At 35.7% G+C, this 16,783-nt stretch overlaps 1 long non-coding RNA gene across 1 annotated transcript; it reads left to right on the top strand.

Annotated features, from left to right (window-relative positions):
• Window positions 1-478: 478 nt before the first annotated feature.
• Window positions 479-3,578, top strand: LOC127810966 (uncharacterized). The gene is made up of 3 exons (XR_008025612.1): window positions 479-533; window positions 652-817; window positions 914-3,578. It is a non-coding gene; the product is annotated as an uncharacterized LOC127810966 (long non-coding RNA).
• The last annotated feature ends 13,205 nt before the right edge of the window (window positions 3,579-16,783 follow it).

Genomic DNA, 16,783 nt, shown 5'->3' with positions numbered 1-16,783 from the left:
TGTCTTTATAAGCTTCTTGTTTAAAGTTAGTTGAATTTCACCGGTTACTCAATCCTCTTTTTTGGTTCGTGAGTTTTAAAAGATTAAATGCTCTTTAATTAATATGAAAAGTATGACTTCATCAAAGATAAGAAATAAAATATTAATTTTTAAATTAGGTGTCCTGCAGCTTTTGTATATTTATTTAGTAGGTCAACTAGTAAGGAAATATGAAAGTAAATGAAGCTATTGTTAGCAAGAAAAGGAAAAAAATGAAGGTATTGTTTGTAAACCTTTATTTATTAGTTTTTTTTAATTTAAATAAATGTTAGACGATAAAATATCTGTTTTATTGATTAAGAGCTAGAATGTTCTATTTAAGATAAGATAAGTTCTATTTAAAATAAGATAAGATTATCAATATATAAATATATATATATATATATTTTATTTTAAAACATATCAAGAATGGATACAGCGATGACTATTATATATAGGAGTCCAATTTTCTCAATTTGTTCATTGGTGGCGAACCAAAACACATCCCAAAAGAAGTACGTACCATCTTCAACATATCATTGATCCTTCATAATATATTTGTTTCTTTCATTTGTTGTTTGGTTAATGTTAATAATTAGATTAATGAAACTGGATGGGTTGTTAATTAATTAGAATCAAGAAAGCTCGAGAAACGGGTGATCATGGAGGGGCCCCAAGATCTTCACTCGTGTTTCCGAAGATGAGGTCAAGGTTTGCTCTGATGAAAATCCCGGCAAAGGGGGTCTCGCCGCCGTTTTTCTCGTTTGCTTAAAGCCTTAGTTTTTTCGGGGCATCACTGGTAATTGTTATTTCAACCATTTTCGTACAAATCTTGTCGGTTTTCAATTAGATTGTTAATGAATTATGGGTCGTGCTGTTTCGTTTCAATCGACAGGCCAAGAAGGTTAGAATCAAGAAAGCAGGGAAAAGCTTGAACCCATCGTTAAGAAGCAAGAGCCTGTCTGGAAAACCAATGGAACTTTGGATTCAGCGAAAGTAAAACCTGTGAAAGAACAATCTCCGGTCTTTAGATCAAAGAGTTCTTCTTTTGGTAGCCCAGCCACTTTGACGACGCCGTTCTGTTCCTCATCCGCTTCGTCCATCAGTTCCAATTCCAGATCCTCGTCGGACCGGAAAGTGCCGTTCCGAGCGAGCCCAGTAGAATCAAAACAGGTGGGTAAGATTACAGAGACCAAGAAAGTAAAAGAACGTTACAGTTCGAATGTGGGGTTGTGCTTTCTCCTTGTTTTGTTGTTGGTTTTGATCGTTTGGGGGAAGGTTTGCGCGATAGTCTGCACCTCATCGATACTGTTTCTGGTTCCCAGTTGGAGGGGGGTTTACTCGCCGGAGGCCGTTGTTGACCCGGCGGAGATAGACTCGGTGGAGTACAAGAAACGGGTGATCATGGGGGGCCAGCTCGAGAGAAATCGCAATCGAGTCAACCCCTCTCTCTTAAGTATTTGTCACATTTCTTGTTCTTATTTTTTCCAAAAAGGGACCAAAATTTTCGCCTTTTAGGCTCTTGTGATTTGTGTGTACAGCCAATAATCCACAAAATTACATGTTCTGAGTAAATACGTAAAAAAAAATTATGAGTAAATTTGCCCCCAAAGACTTTTCTGAAAAACTACTTAATTTGCCAGTGATACCCTTTCTTTCATATGGAGAGTTATTGTGTGCCCCAACAATTACTTCCAATGGTTGTGGGTCATATTTTTACAAGTTTTAAGGGTAAAAAGTTGAGGAATTATGTAATACGGTTCTTAGTATTGACTCTTCCAAACATCTGATGTCACCAGCACCTTAACTTCATCTTTTTCTTTTCACTAGGGAAAAAAAAAATCTTTCATAATTGTGTTCATACCTATTGTATTCGTGCTTTATGTTCAATAGTATATTTGTACAGTATTATATGTATTTGATTATAATAAAAGATGACTGTAAACATAAATGATTAGAATTCAAATTTTTCTAGAGGCAAATGTACATAAAATTTTCATATCATTACTTAAAATACAGTGACTTTATGGCTCTTGTATACATAAAAAGCTGTTCATACATTTACAAATCACGGCAGCTTTAAAGGGAAAATTTTGCTGATTCCCTTGGCAAAATACAAGAACTGAAAAATGTGAAGGGTACTACTACACAGGTGTTGACTTGTCGCTACTCTCTCTCTAACCTTGTTGGTCCAACACGAGGTCGTTTTAGTAAACTGTTCAATTCCAATGGTCAAAGGTTAGAGAGTAGGCTGCTACTCGATTGCGACTTCTCTCGAGCAGCCCCTCCATGATCACCCGTTTCTTGTACTCCTCCGAGTCCATCTCCGCGGGTCAACGATGGCCTCTGGTGAGTAAACCCCCCTCCGGCTAGGAACCAGAAATAGCATCGATGAGGTGCAGACTATCGCGCAAACCTTCCCCCAAACGATCAAAACCAACAACAAAACAAGGAGAAAGCACAACCCCACATTCGAACTGTAACGTTCTTCCACTTTCTTGGTCGGTGTAATCTTATCAACCTGTTTTGATTCTACTTGGCTCACTTGGAACGAGACTTTCCGGTCCGACGAGGATCTGGAATTGGAACCAATGGACGAAGCGGATGAGGAAGAGAACGGCGTCGTCGAAGTGGCTGGGCTACCAAAAGAAGAACTCTTTGATCTAAAGACCGTAGATTGTTCTTTCACAGGTTTTACTTTCGCTGAATCCAAAGTTCCATTGATTTTTCCAGACACGCTTATGCTTCTTAACGATGGGTCCTTGTTTTTCCGTGCTTTCTTGATTCTAACCTTCTTGGCCTGTCGATTGAAACGAAACAGCACGACCCATAATTCATTAATAATCTAATTGAAAACCGACAAGATTTGTACAAAAATGGTAGAAATAACAATTACCAGTGATGCCCCGAAAAGGATGGCTTTAAGCAAACGAGTAAAACGGCGGCCAGACCTCCCTTTGCCGGGATTTTGATCAGAGCAAACCTTGACCTCATCTTCAGAAATACGAGTGAAGATCTTGGGGGGCGCCATGCTGTCGTCTTCAAACAAGTACGAGAATAAGGCCGGATCGCCGGAACTGCCGTCGTCGACACAACGGTCACGGCGTGGCTTAACTGAACCGTCGTCGACGGCGACAGGCCGGAAACAGAGAAAGGTCTTGAATCGCCTTGTCTTCTTCGCATGCGAATGCATCGTAGAGAAGCTAAATATGTAGGTTACGTAGGAAGAGAGATTTGGAGGTTGGTTAGACACTTGTGGTCGCGAAAATTGAGGAAAAGGAAAGGGGGTTCGTGGGAAAATGGACGACAGGAGAAAACAAACGGTCGTGCGGTGGCGCCGTGGCGGTTGGTGGCGTCGCGTCGGAATCGAAGGGGCGGCTGGGTTCGCGCTCCTCCGTCTGCCTTAAACTGAATTTATAATAAATATTTTTATTTGTTAGTTTATAGCAAAGACGTCAAACAAGATTAGATATTCCTAACTATACATATAGCCCATAGGGAAATTAAAATTTGTAAGATTTCACGCGGATTAATGTGGAATAGACTTTATTGTTGCTGAATATTTCTCAAATTCTCACACACTTTGACTATTTGAAAATTCTATTTTCACTATGCTTTTTGGATCTCTATGATTGTATCCTATTTCTTTTCTTTTTGTATTTTTTTTCTTGGCTAGCTGTATCCTATGAGATTATGTCTGGCTCTGGCACAATGAAAAATGTAAACAATTAAATATCCGTTTTGTTTAAAATTAAAATTAAAATTAAAAAGCAGATTAATTAGCGGGTGAGTGAAATACCTACAGGACCAGGGCAGATCCAGAGTGATGGATCTGGGGAGGACTGGCTCCCAAATCCAGAAGATATTTCAACCTCTAATGATCCAGATCCAATGACAAATTTGAGGGAGGGCTGGCCCGTGCCTGCCCCCTAGATCCGCCCCTGTACAGAATTATAAGATATGTATGTTTGTTTGTTTGTTGAGGCAAGGGACAAGATCTTATCCTTGGATTAATAGTGCATTAAAAAGCTGAGAATTGGGTTTATCTAAGGTCTCGTCTAATATATATTCCATGCACGCACCGTAAGCAAAGTTGGTAGTTTCTAACTGTTCGTTACTATCCACAATCATGCATTTTTTTAACACTAAGACATGATTGATCTAAAAAAATCTCCCTACCTTTATTATTTTTTTTTAAAATCGTTCATCGATCACAATAATTGCTAGCAATTTAGAATGGTAGCTAGTACGTAGTCTAATGGTAACATATAGTGTTGTCTCGGGGAATTCCATGTTTTTTACTTGATTTTTCATATCAGATTTCTTTTGTTAAAAAAGAGTTCACTGACACATATTGACTGATGAAGCAATACTAGTACTAGTATGAATGAATGAATGGGCTAGCTGAGAGATACATTTGTTTGACCGAACACAGTCACAAACAAGCCTCTTGAGTGTTTGACGGTTCTTAACCAATCCAATATTCTAGAAAGGAAAAGGATTAAATTATAGTATTATATATATATATATCTTGTCGTGCACGCTTCGTATTTGTAAATCATGCATGTAAATGTTAATTAAATAACCAACCTCATTTTAGATTTCGAGGGGCAATGAAAATGACATTCTTACATCAATCAATTTTGTTCTAAAATAGAGCATAAATATATAAAATTATTGCTCATAATTAAAGTCAAATTTCTTTCATAAGATTAAGTTAACAGTACTCTATTGTTAAGAACTCAGTGATTTTTTTTTAATTAATTATAAATCACTCTTATTGTATTTTTCACATTGAACTTTTATTAATAATATAAATTATATGGTTGGTTGGCCAAGTCTACCTACCCTCCTTTGATTGGATTTTAATGAGAAGACTTACTTGCATTGTATATTTGTATGTATGAAGTGTTTCCGTTGGTTGCTAATTGGCTCCCCTTCTGACTTTTATGTCTTTGGAACCGACTTCTTCGCCTTTGAATTTTGACGAAGAAATACCATTTTTATAAAAAGATTATTAGAACTATTTTTCGTGGCTGCGAATGGCGGTGATGGCGGAGGAGATGAAGTGACACGTCAGTACTAGCTGATGGTAGCAGCAGTGCCATGGAGTTGTATAGATGAACGAGAAGATGAAGTTGAAATTAGAAATGAGTTTCTTGAATTTGTAAAATGGGTCTATACTTTCTATTGTTTAAATTTGTCTTCTATGAGTCAAATTGAAATACAGAAAGATACAATTGAAATTGAAATTGAAATGCAAAAGCTTCAAGAAATTCTCAAAAGTGGGTTTCAATTTAAGGCTCTGTTTGGCCTCGACTAAATCAAAATGGTGTTTTGGCCTTTGGGGTTTGTTTGGTTCTGTCCTTTACGTTTAAAGTTTTTTTTAACTCAAGGCCTTATTTGGCTGTGTTTTAACTTAAAGGTTTTTTTGGCCTTAAGGCTTGTTTAGCACAGCTGTTAAATTTAAAAAAAATTAAATTATTTTTATGATAAATTCAGTTCAAAAACTTTTATTGTTATTAGTTAATAATAATAATATTGTTATTAGTTAACAATATAATAATAATTTTTTATTATGCCACATTTTGAGATTATTAGTTAACCAAGTTCATAACATATATTTTGTTTTATACAAAATTGTTTAAAGAATTTGTTTGATAAATTTTTACTCAACATTTTTTCTTTAATTCGTTTTCAAAAAAATGATACGAGTGAGAACCCCGAGGCTCATCTAATCTACTACTCAGAGAGCTCAAGTTATGAAAATGAAAATAAAGTTAGATGATTATCAAATTATGGAAGGAAAAAATATATGTGAGCACATCATCATTGTGCGTAACATGATGCAATAACTTATATTTGCCGGCTATGGTGGTGTGAGTGTTTTAACTATCCTTTGCAATATTAAAAGAATTATGGATAAAGATTGGTTAAAAATAATACTTTTATAAACATAAAAGGTTGCAACAGATTGATACAAATTTATATGCACTATGAGATTTTTCATAAAGATTATTTTAAACATATTTCAATTATAAAATATATACATGTAAAGAAACAACATTTGAAATTAAATATAAGAAAATAGTTATTATGATGACAATATCATTTTACTCACTTTTTGTTAATTGTTACCACTCATGAGCCAATATCCGAAATAAGAGGTTTGAAAAATCTTTATACATGCAATGAAAACTGACACAAGTTTGCTTAATAATGATTGAGATAAAATAAGAATATATTGTATAGTATATGAAAAGATGTTTTATAAGAATCAATTTAAATCGTAAAATAATTAGGTAAAGATGAAGTGTGACATTTTAAGATAAGAATAAGAAAATTGTTATGCTAACACAAATAAGATTTTGTTGTTTTCCTAAATTTTTGACCTTTGAGTTTCATTGAAAATGTATACATTTGAGAAGTATGCATGCATGTAGAAATATAAAAAAAAAAATTATGTGTGTAATGAAGATTGAGATTGATGAGCTTTTAAAACAATGAGTTGGATTTAGATATGAAAACATTTGCGTTGCGAATGAAAAATAATGTTGTAAAAAATACAACAATCAAAATTTGTGACATGGGAACAATTCCTAGATTGACAATGCTTCTTGGGAACATGGAATGAGTCACTCGAGAGAAACAAGTCCCCTGAAAGAAATGAATCTCCCTAAAGAAATGAGCCTCCCGAGAGAAATGAGTTTCCTGTGTCACCCGAAAGAGTTGTGTTTCCCAAGAGGATTAGACTTCGGAGAGGATATCTCTTAGGAATGTGATGCTTCTGGGAAGATATGGGATTTTTCCAAGAAAGAGGCAGATGGCTTCCGAGAAGGTGTGTTGGCGGCTTTTAGAAAAACCTGACAGCCTCTTCGAAAAGATTAATTCGGGTTCCAAAAAGGATATGATCCCCTCGGGAAGGAATGTCATCTTGATTAGTTCTCTTCATATCATTACTAATACTAACAAAAGGGAGAAGGCTTATGGGGAATGCTCACCCACAATGACCCTTCGATACTCAAGTCAATATTTAAAGCAAGTAATTACCCAGAAGAAACAGTAAGAATGCTCTAAGTGTCTTCAATTTACTGAATGTGGAAGTCTTTTTCTAAGTCCTATAACTGGGTATTTATAGGGCACGATTCCCATGGATATCGAAAGAGGTACGTGCGACACATCTCCTGGATCTTAGGAGGATGTGTGTCTTGCATCTACTTGGGTTTGGAGCCACTCCTATCTAGTTTAGAGATAAGCTCTCTTCGAAAAGGATTTTGGAGTCCAAAGAGAAACTCTCTCCAAAAAGGATTTTAAAGTTCAGGGAGAAACTTTCTCCGAAAAGGATTTGCTTGCCTGATGGGAGGGCTTGTTTGAAGAGATTGCCTCTTATCGGAGAGGGACTTGTTATCCAAAGAGAACCTCTATCCGGAGAGAATCTTTCTCCTAAAAGGGCTTTCTTGCTCGAAAAAGCTTTCGATTTTCCCCCCAATTTTGAGTGGTATAACAATTGCCCCCTACTTTTCTGTTTTACCTTTGGGTGAAATAGAAGAGTAATCTCCTTCATTGCTTCCAATCCTTTATCCCGAAAGAGCTACTCACCCGAAAGAAAACGTAGGTGTGAAGAGATTGCCTCTCTCTCGAGAAATTCCTCTCCGTAGAGAGTTTCTTTGAGGTTGTCCATTTCCCAGAGAGATTTCTCCTATAAACTTTGAGATTTACGACTGTCATTTTTATGCTTTTCACCCTGTCTAACTTTGGCTTCTCTTTAAAATTCTCTCACCGATTCTTGCTCTCAAAAGGAATCTCCCTTTCCCGAACGAATTTTACTTCGCTTACTTTGGTAATTTTGTTTGTTCAATAATTGATCTCCTACTTTGATTCCTTCTTATCTGCTTTTTCAGACATGTTCTTGCGAAAGTGTCTAGAAGATTTCTTTTTTAATCTTCTCAAGAATTTTTTAGCTAGCAGGGCAGCATCTTCCAAATTACTAAACTCATATTCAAATAGGTCATTTTTAGATGCTTTTAGAGATATTCCTTTATTCTTATTATTTGGAATTTTCTTTTGTCTTCTCATGCTAAATTCACAAGTCATTAGAGATCCTAGTAGTTCATCTAGGCACAATTTTTCTAAGTTATGTGCTCCTTGAATTGTAGAGACTTTAGGATGTCATTCATGTGGTAGACATTGCAAAATTTTCTTAACAATATCTTCATTTGAAATTGATTTTCCTAAATTCTTTAAGTTGGATACTATCTTGTTTAATTTAGTGTACATATCTTTTATAGTTTCACTAGGTTGCATTAAAAATAATTCATAATCATGCTTAAGCATTCTAATCTCGGGCCTCTTTACCTTAGAGGTTCCTTCATGAGTTACCTGAAGCTTGTCACAGGTTTTCTTAGCCATTTGACATGCTGAAATTCAATTATACTCTTCTGGACTCAGTGCACATTCTAGCATGTTCTTAACTGCTACACTGAGTTTGATCATCCCAGTCTTCTTCTGGATTTGGGATGATGGTGTTTCTTACTATAACTATTGGCATCTGGAAGCCATTTACAATCACCCTCTAGGCTTCAACATCGCTTGAAATGATGAATGTCTTCATCCTGTTCTTCCAGTAAACGTAGTTGTTGCCTTCAAAGTAGGGTGGCTTGTTGCAAAACTGGCTCTGTTGGAATCTGTTGCTTGTTGTGTTGGCCATTGATCTTTTCCCAAGGCTTGTAAGACCTATCAAAGGGACCTGCTCTGATAACACTTGTAAAGTATGTTAGCTTAAGAGGGGGGTGAGTTAAGTTTTTTCATCCTTTAAAAAAAAATAAGAACTTAAATAAAAAAGAATTGAAAAATTTAGCACACAGAATATAGAGTGGTTCAGCTTAAAGCCTAATCCACCACCTTAGTTCTCAACTAAGGATTTAGTCAAACCAATCTTACCTGGGTAGCTTTTAGCAGGCTTAACTACTAACCTTTACAAAATGGCTTTTAACTTTAGTTCAACCACAACCAATGCCTTTTACAGAGAAAGGCTTAACCTTTACAAATTCACAAAAAATTGTGAAGAACATAAATCAAGAGAAGGAAAGAATATTATAGTTTACAACTGACTTCTCTTGATGATACAAAGAGATAAGAGAGAATACGAATTAGGCACTCTCTCTTTTGAATGGCGTAAGTAGAATGATCTTGAAAGCTCTTGAGTTCATGACAGTAGAATGTTAAGAGTTTAGAAATTTCTACTTTTTCATCAACCTTCAACTCCCTTTTATACTCTTCTAGTATTGAATGCAGTTGCTGACTTGTCCTTAACAATTGAAATGTTGGTTTTGTGTCACAACTACCACTTTTTGTCTCTACAAATCTTAAACAATCAATTAGAAATTCATAAAATATCCCCATGTTATCTGAAGAATATTTAATGTACTGAAAAGTAAAGATAGATTGCATTTAGTGAATTGTAATGGCTATATTTTTCAAAATCCATCAAGTGTTACTCGAGTACAAACTAGTGCTTACTCGACTATATAGGTTTTTTAATCGATTACTTTCGCTACTTACTTGAGTAGATAATTACTTTTACTTCATAAAATTTGGGTCACATAAAAATTTAACATATACGCGATTATACAAGTCTATGTACTCGAATACATAAGCATCTTTACTCGAATACAAACTTTCTTACTCGATTAAACTTAAGATCTGGAGATTTGTCTTATTTTCAACATAAATCTACTCGATTACAAAACTAATTTCTCGAATACAAAATATACATTACTCAATTATAAATTTCACTCACTTGAGTAAAAGGTGTACATAAATTTTAACAGATATTTACTCGAATAAAAATTTCAATCACTTGAGTAAAGATTGATCATTACTTGATTACAAAATCAGTTTACGTGATTACTCTAAACTTGAAAGAGAGTTTCATTATATACTTGAATACAAACACTTATTTAGCCGAGTATACTTCATTTTTACTTTACATTTGTAATCGACTATTTTTATGATTGACTGAGCATTACTCGATTACACTATTTTTACACTCGACTATCTTAAGCTTGAAAAACTTACTTAAGCCTTTTCTAATCATTCAAATACTTGATCACCATAAGCTTATTACTCGATTAAAAACTTGACTTTCTCAAATACTTTACATATTATTCTAATTGTTTTATTCACCATAAGATTATTACTCGATTGATGTTCATGCATTTAGGAAATTCCTTCATCACTCCTTAGTCCCTTGGGTGGATTGGTTTATTGACAAAATTTTATGTCGAGTGAGATTGCATAGCCACTCCCCAATCCTTTAAGTTGACTGGTTTATTGATAGGACTTTAAGTCAAGGGAGATTACGTCACTGCTCCCCAGTCTTTTAACTAGATTAGTTTATGGATAGAACTTTAAGTCGAGGGGGATTCTGTCATCACTCCTTAATCTTTTAAGTGGATTGGTTTATTAATAGGACTTTAAATCGATGAAGATTGCGTCGCCACTCCCCAGTCCTTTATCTGGATTGGTTTGTTATAAGACTTCACGTTGGGGAGGATTACATTGTCGCTCCCTAGTCCTTTAGCTTTGATGAGGTGTTCATTCCTATTTAAATGCCATGCGGGCTCATGGGCATCTTATTATTTGCATGTGTTTAGTGCGAGCCCTTCATCCATCGATGCAAGTGATCCTCGAACATCTTAACGGTTTTCTTTGTAATCTGCCAATGCTTCTAACTTCATTTTTCCTTCGATGATGGTCCCCAAATCATGCTTGTGCATCCTCACGCTTTATAACGCTAGGTTTGCCTTAGATCATTCTCATACTTTTGCGTTTCAACTTTCTATGTCATTCTCACACTTTATGCGCTTTTGATTCTAAGTTTATGCTTGTTTCTCTATTTAATATGTTAGTAGCTCACACAGTATATAAAATTTTACAATTTAGCTTTTGAATCGTGAATCTTAGACTTTGTTATCGCCAAGATGAGGATGTTGTGCCCATTACCCAGTCATTTATGAACGTGGGACAAGCATTATGCTCACTCTCCAATTCTTTGTTGATGATGCACTTGTACTTCTACATTTTCAGTTTTAATCTGGGTCTCATGCATTTTTCACTTTTTGGCTTTAGGTTATGCTTGATCGTTCTTGAGTAGCTATCGTTTTTTATGTTGGTCCGTTGACACACAATGGCCACTCAAGAGGGGAGGTGAATTGAGTGATTACAAACTTATCAACTGAATTATTTCCTTTTAAAAACTCTTGATATTTTCTTATACAAAATACACTTGTTATAACTATATAAGTTGTTTGAGAGTGATAACAATATAAATACACAAACAACCACAATAATTAACACAAGAAATATAGTGGTTCAGTGTGTCCAACACTTACTCCACTCTCTTAAGGTTAACCACACTTGAGATTCCACTAAACTCACAACACTAGGTTTCCACACAAGATCACCCAGTAAACTTGTACACCCCGAGAGTTTCCTTTTAGCTCACCCAGAAAACTAATACGAACTATACAACAACAACAACACCTAGATTACAATAGGCTCTAGGATGCCACACCATAATCCTATATCCAAACAATCTTGGACTAATATGGAAATAAACACCATTATATACATGGCAAAAATAGAAATAATACAAGTTACCACAAATGGAGAGAATCTCTTCTCCTTTGCCTTGGGCTCCAATGGATTAAACTTTAAGCTTGAGCCTTGGATTGTTATTCTTGAGTTACTTGAGAGCTTGGGTGTGCTTTAGGATGATGGATCTTGATAGAGCATTAGCCTTTTCCAAAAATCCTTTCTTGATATATATAGAAGAGCTTCCAACGGATCTGTAATAGCTAGGAAAAATTTGACCGTTGGACCCGAGGAGTCAACTTCTCTAAAATAGGAGTCGACTTCCATTTTAAGTGGGAGTCGACTTTAGTTACCTTCCATTCGCTTTAATACATAAATGTAAATAAGAAAGTACCCCCCATTTGGATTCAATAAAAATATCTAAAAAATTAAAATTCAAAACAATAAGAAAGTAGAATTTTGGTTTTAGAACAAATTCAGGATTTAACAATTTTACCCACCCCACAATACATACTTTCTATTTTTTGAAAAATTCATTAAAAATTATTTTAACAACAATGAATGTTAGCTGTCGAAATATCGGGAAATAGTTTTCCAAAATAAAAATATTTTCTTACATGTCCCCTTATAATGCTCTAATATTTCAGACTTAGAGAAATAGCATTTCTTAGTTTATTTTGATACACAAAATACTATAATACTTAAGACATATCAAAAATTCATTAGGGGTTTTAAATATACCAAAACTAGTTTTGCTAAAATTATGTTTTGTCAAACATCAAAATACACAATAGGTTGATTAGAGCAATTTGACTCAACATTTGATTCTGGGCTATCCTAGATCATTTTTATGCTTTAGAGTTTTCGATCCGATCTCATGCATTTTGCACCCTTAATGCTAGGTTTCTCTATATCGTTTGGCTATTCTTGCGTTTTTGGTTTTTATTTCTTTAACCTTTCTTGCACTTTTACACTTCGATTTTTAAACTATTCTCATGCTTTAGAGCTTTGATTTCTAAATCGTTCTCGCACCTTCACACTCTGAATTTAGATAATGAACCCTAGATCGTTCCCACATATTTCACACTTTGATACTAGGCTTTGATTGATGAGCCTTAGATCGTTCTCGTGTATTCCACACTTTGATACTAGGATTTGATTAATGAGCCTTAGATTGTTCTCGCGTATTCTATGCTTCGATACTAGGCTTTGTTTTGTTACTAAAGTTTTGGCCTCTTTTTAGTGCATTCATTGTCCTAGAAAACATAATGCTCAAGAGGGAACTACAACAAGGTGAAATTTATTTTATTCATGCATCATTGAATGACATGTTAAGACATTAAATGTAACATCCTAAAATTTGGAGATAAATAATAGTTATTAATCTTGATGTTTGATGTCATCATTGAGTATTTGAGGATTTAAGAGAAAACATAGTAATTTATGTCATTTTGAGGAAATGAGAAATTAAGGTAATTAATTAAATTATTTGGGGGTATTTATGGAAATAATGATGGAATTAAATTAGTGAATTTTTGGGAATGTTCGGGGTGTAAGTGAAATAAGAAAAAATGGGAGTTTGAGGTGTGTGTGTGTGAATTTTGGAAGTGCTGGGGGTGCTGGTGTAATTTTGGGGAAGAGTCAGAAGGTCTCCTTATAATTAAGTTAGGGTGTATATTTAAATGAAGGAGGTAGCTAGCCCAGCTGGTCGCGTGCGCGTGTGCGAGGGAGGCGAGCACGGGTTCAAGGCCGAGGGAGAGCAGGCGCACGCTGGAGGAAAAATGCTGATTTTAATCAGCAAGCCCAGCTCGAAACGACGTCGTTTCGGGCTGGGGCAGTAGCAACCATGCATTGCTGCAAGCATGCCACGTGGCACTGTCTCAATCATCCGTTTTCCTTGCCCAAGAAGCTTCCGTTCTATCTCATTTTTAAAGTCGAATTCGACCATTTTGTGAGTGAAAAATGAAGAAGAAGTGGGAGGAAGAAGCAGGGGCTGCGAGCAGCTCGGGAATAGGAGAAAATTAGGAGATTTTTGGAATTAATTCCCAATTAAAGTAGTCAGGTGAGTGGGTAAAATTATTAGAAGTATCGTACGTTTAAATTATATATTTTTCACAGTTAGATTATATATTTTACGCTGCCACAACTGAGTAATATAGGCTATAAACTAATCATCTTTTTATAAAAAGTTTAACTTCACAGTGGGAGCACAGGGAAGGCAAGAATCGGGCAAATAAAGGCAAGCTCCTAACCCTCTCCTTATGTTCTTTATTTTCCGTGAAAGTCTCTATGGTTTCTCGTATTTTATTCCTTCCCTTACCTTGACTTGGTTCCACACATTAATAATAATAATCTGTGTGGTAACCACCCTATGACTTATATTTTATTAATGGATTTACTATTAATGGAATGAACTAAACAGTGATGTCTTGGTGTCTTTCATTTTGATCATCACGGAGCTTCGTATCGCTCCGCTTTCCTTAGGAATGATGCTGAACCCGTCGGGGCTAGGTTCTTAGAAAGTGGCTATGGTCAAGATTATGGAGTTATGTTAATGATTTATTATGAATGTGGAGATGGTTTCCAGTGTATGAGAAGAGATGAAAATGTGAGTGACATGATGGAGTCTATGTTGTCATGGATAAAGCGTGCGAAATGATAAGTTTAAGTGACTAAGTTTAATGTCGCATATGGGTGTCTAAAGGTATGGGGTACAAAGCCACTGACTGTCGACCGTGGGTCGTGGAAGTTGATAGCTAGATGTATGGGCGCCAGTCATCGGCTATTACGATAAGCGCTAGACAGGCTAGAAGAGTTGGTACTAGCAGATTCCCGCTTTGATTGTGTGCATATCATAATATGTGTGCTGCATGGGGTTGGGTTGCATTCACTGGTGGGACATACTTTGTGTGTGATGGGGTGTGTGAGCATTTGCATGACCCAGTTGGTCTAAGAGCTAACTTAGGTACCCTAGGTGAGCGGGTGCATTTAGAGCATTTCGCATGTGAGTATTCCTATGTGGGCGTAGCATGGCTTGATGCTTGGTTTATGGGGGTTTTGTCATCACATTTATGCTACAAAAGCCATTGCATTTCCTATTTGTTGCATTGCATGGTGAGAATGTGTGGCTATAAGTGATGGGGATGGGTAGCGCCCACCATGGAACGTAGCCTAAATCGGGTTGCCAACAGGTTTGTATGTTGGACTTGGGCACTAGTGTGTGTTTTATGTGGGCCCCAAGGATCATTTATGTGAAGTTTATCATATGTTTATACATCTAAAAATGAGGTAGGTATTGGGCATGGTATGATATGATGTTGCATTGGCATAAATTGTATGGGGTGTTATGGGAAGAGTTTTGTCTTTAACCTGGAGCCTTTCTTTCTAGAGCTTGCTGAGTTTTGTGACTCACGTTTGCTTTCCATCATTCCAGGTCAGGGATTTGTCTGAGTTGCCAGATTCATTCAGCGGAGTTTGGGTTCAGAGGATAGTAAGTGCAGAGTTCTCCCGAAACTAGATCCTGGGTGTTATGGTGCATGTGTTAATGTTAATGTTATGTTTTTGAGATGGATGTATGTTATGTAAGCCCAAGTGGGCTCATGATGTAAATAGTTATGTAAGGATGGTTATTATGAGTTATATGATGTAAAAGAAAAGGTATGGTTTCAATAAGGGTTGTGAGTGTGTTTTAGCATGTGTTATTGTTCGGTATCATTTAAGTAATGACCATCTCACGGATTCTCTTTGTGCACGGGAAGGCTCCGGGAGGAGGGCCGTTACATTAAATTCTACCTATGATACTTTCTTAAGGCGGTCATATGGATTCTAAATTCTTTTATGAGCTTTTAACTTCCAAGCGATAAAGTATGTTTCTTGCATTTATCAACAAGACCTTATATTCCTTCATTGCTCTTTTCGCCTTGAATTATGCCCCTGGCTTCCATGGCAATCCATATGTTCTTTCTCCTGGGCTCCTATGTCCATAACTTTTTCCAATTCCCCATCCTTAATTAGTGTTTCTATCTAATTCTTCAAGTATTGGTATTTGTCAGTGGAGTGGCCCTCAATAATGTGAAATTGGTAGAAGGTGTCCCTTTTCTTCCCCATAGGCTTGTCTGGCTTCTTGGGAATTTAATAACCTCGTTCATTCGACAATTGGTAGGATATTGGAACATGACTATGTGAGTGGAGTATATTTCTTAAATTGGAGTCGAAGATTGTCACCATGTCTTTTGGCCTTATCTTCCCTCTTGCTTATCTCTCCATCAAAGTCTTTCTCTTTTGTTTTTCAGTCTGTTTCTTTGTTTCTTCCAACTTTTTGCATTACTTTGGCTTGTAAAATATACTTGCTGGCTCTAGCAAACAAATTTGTTAAGGTGATTAGCTGGTTTAGGGCCAAAGATTCTTGAAGAAAGGTGAACCTAGTTCCTTGAAGCATGGTTGCCACTATTATTCTGACTTATAGGTCTTGTATTTCTAGAGTTGCATTACGAAACCTATGTACGTATTGTTGAAGGGTCTCTTTGTTGTTTTGGTTGATACTGAGGAAATACATTACATCTTTTTTCCTTTGACTATTGATGATGAATGCTTTAACAAATTCATATCTTAGTTGTTCGAAAGTGGATATGGAGCCCTCAAGCAAACCATTACACCATTCCCAAGCATAATTTGTTAAAGTCAGAGCGAAAAGATCACATAATTTTATCTTCCCACCCATGTAACTGTTATTGTTGTGTACCCTAATGCTAGAATTGGATGACGTCTAGTGGGTTTGTAATTTATACATTTATTGTATCTTTGTATATATTAATAAAAGAAATGTTTATCATCATTCATAAACTCTCTAATTTAATATATGAATAAGTCCCCAGATCTTTTGTTTGAGAATCTTATTCTCAAGATATTGAAACTCTGTGACAGAATTCTTTGTAATATGACTTTTTAAATGATTCACGATCCTTAGATTAATTGGATAGGGACTCTAATTAGTCAAGTATGGATTAGCATCATGTTTACTTGTAACATCCTAAAATTTTGGAGACGATAATAATTATTAAATTCTGGTATTTGAGGTCCGTATTGAGTATTTGAGGATTTAATGTAACTAAATAATAGTAAAAATAATACTAATAAAAGAGATAATAATAATAATCAAATTAATCCATTA

Source organism: Diospyros lotus, chromosome 10 (genome assembly GCF_014633365.1).
Source record: "Diospyros lotus cultivar Yz01 chromosome 10, ASM1463336v1, whole genome shotgun sequence".
Taxonomy (NCBI): Eukaryota; Viridiplantae; Streptophyta; class Magnoliopsida; order Ericales; family Ebenaceae; genus Diospyros; species Diospyros lotus.
Note: the sequence above shows the minus strand (reverse complement) of the source record. Positions and strands in the feature narration are given on the sequence as shown.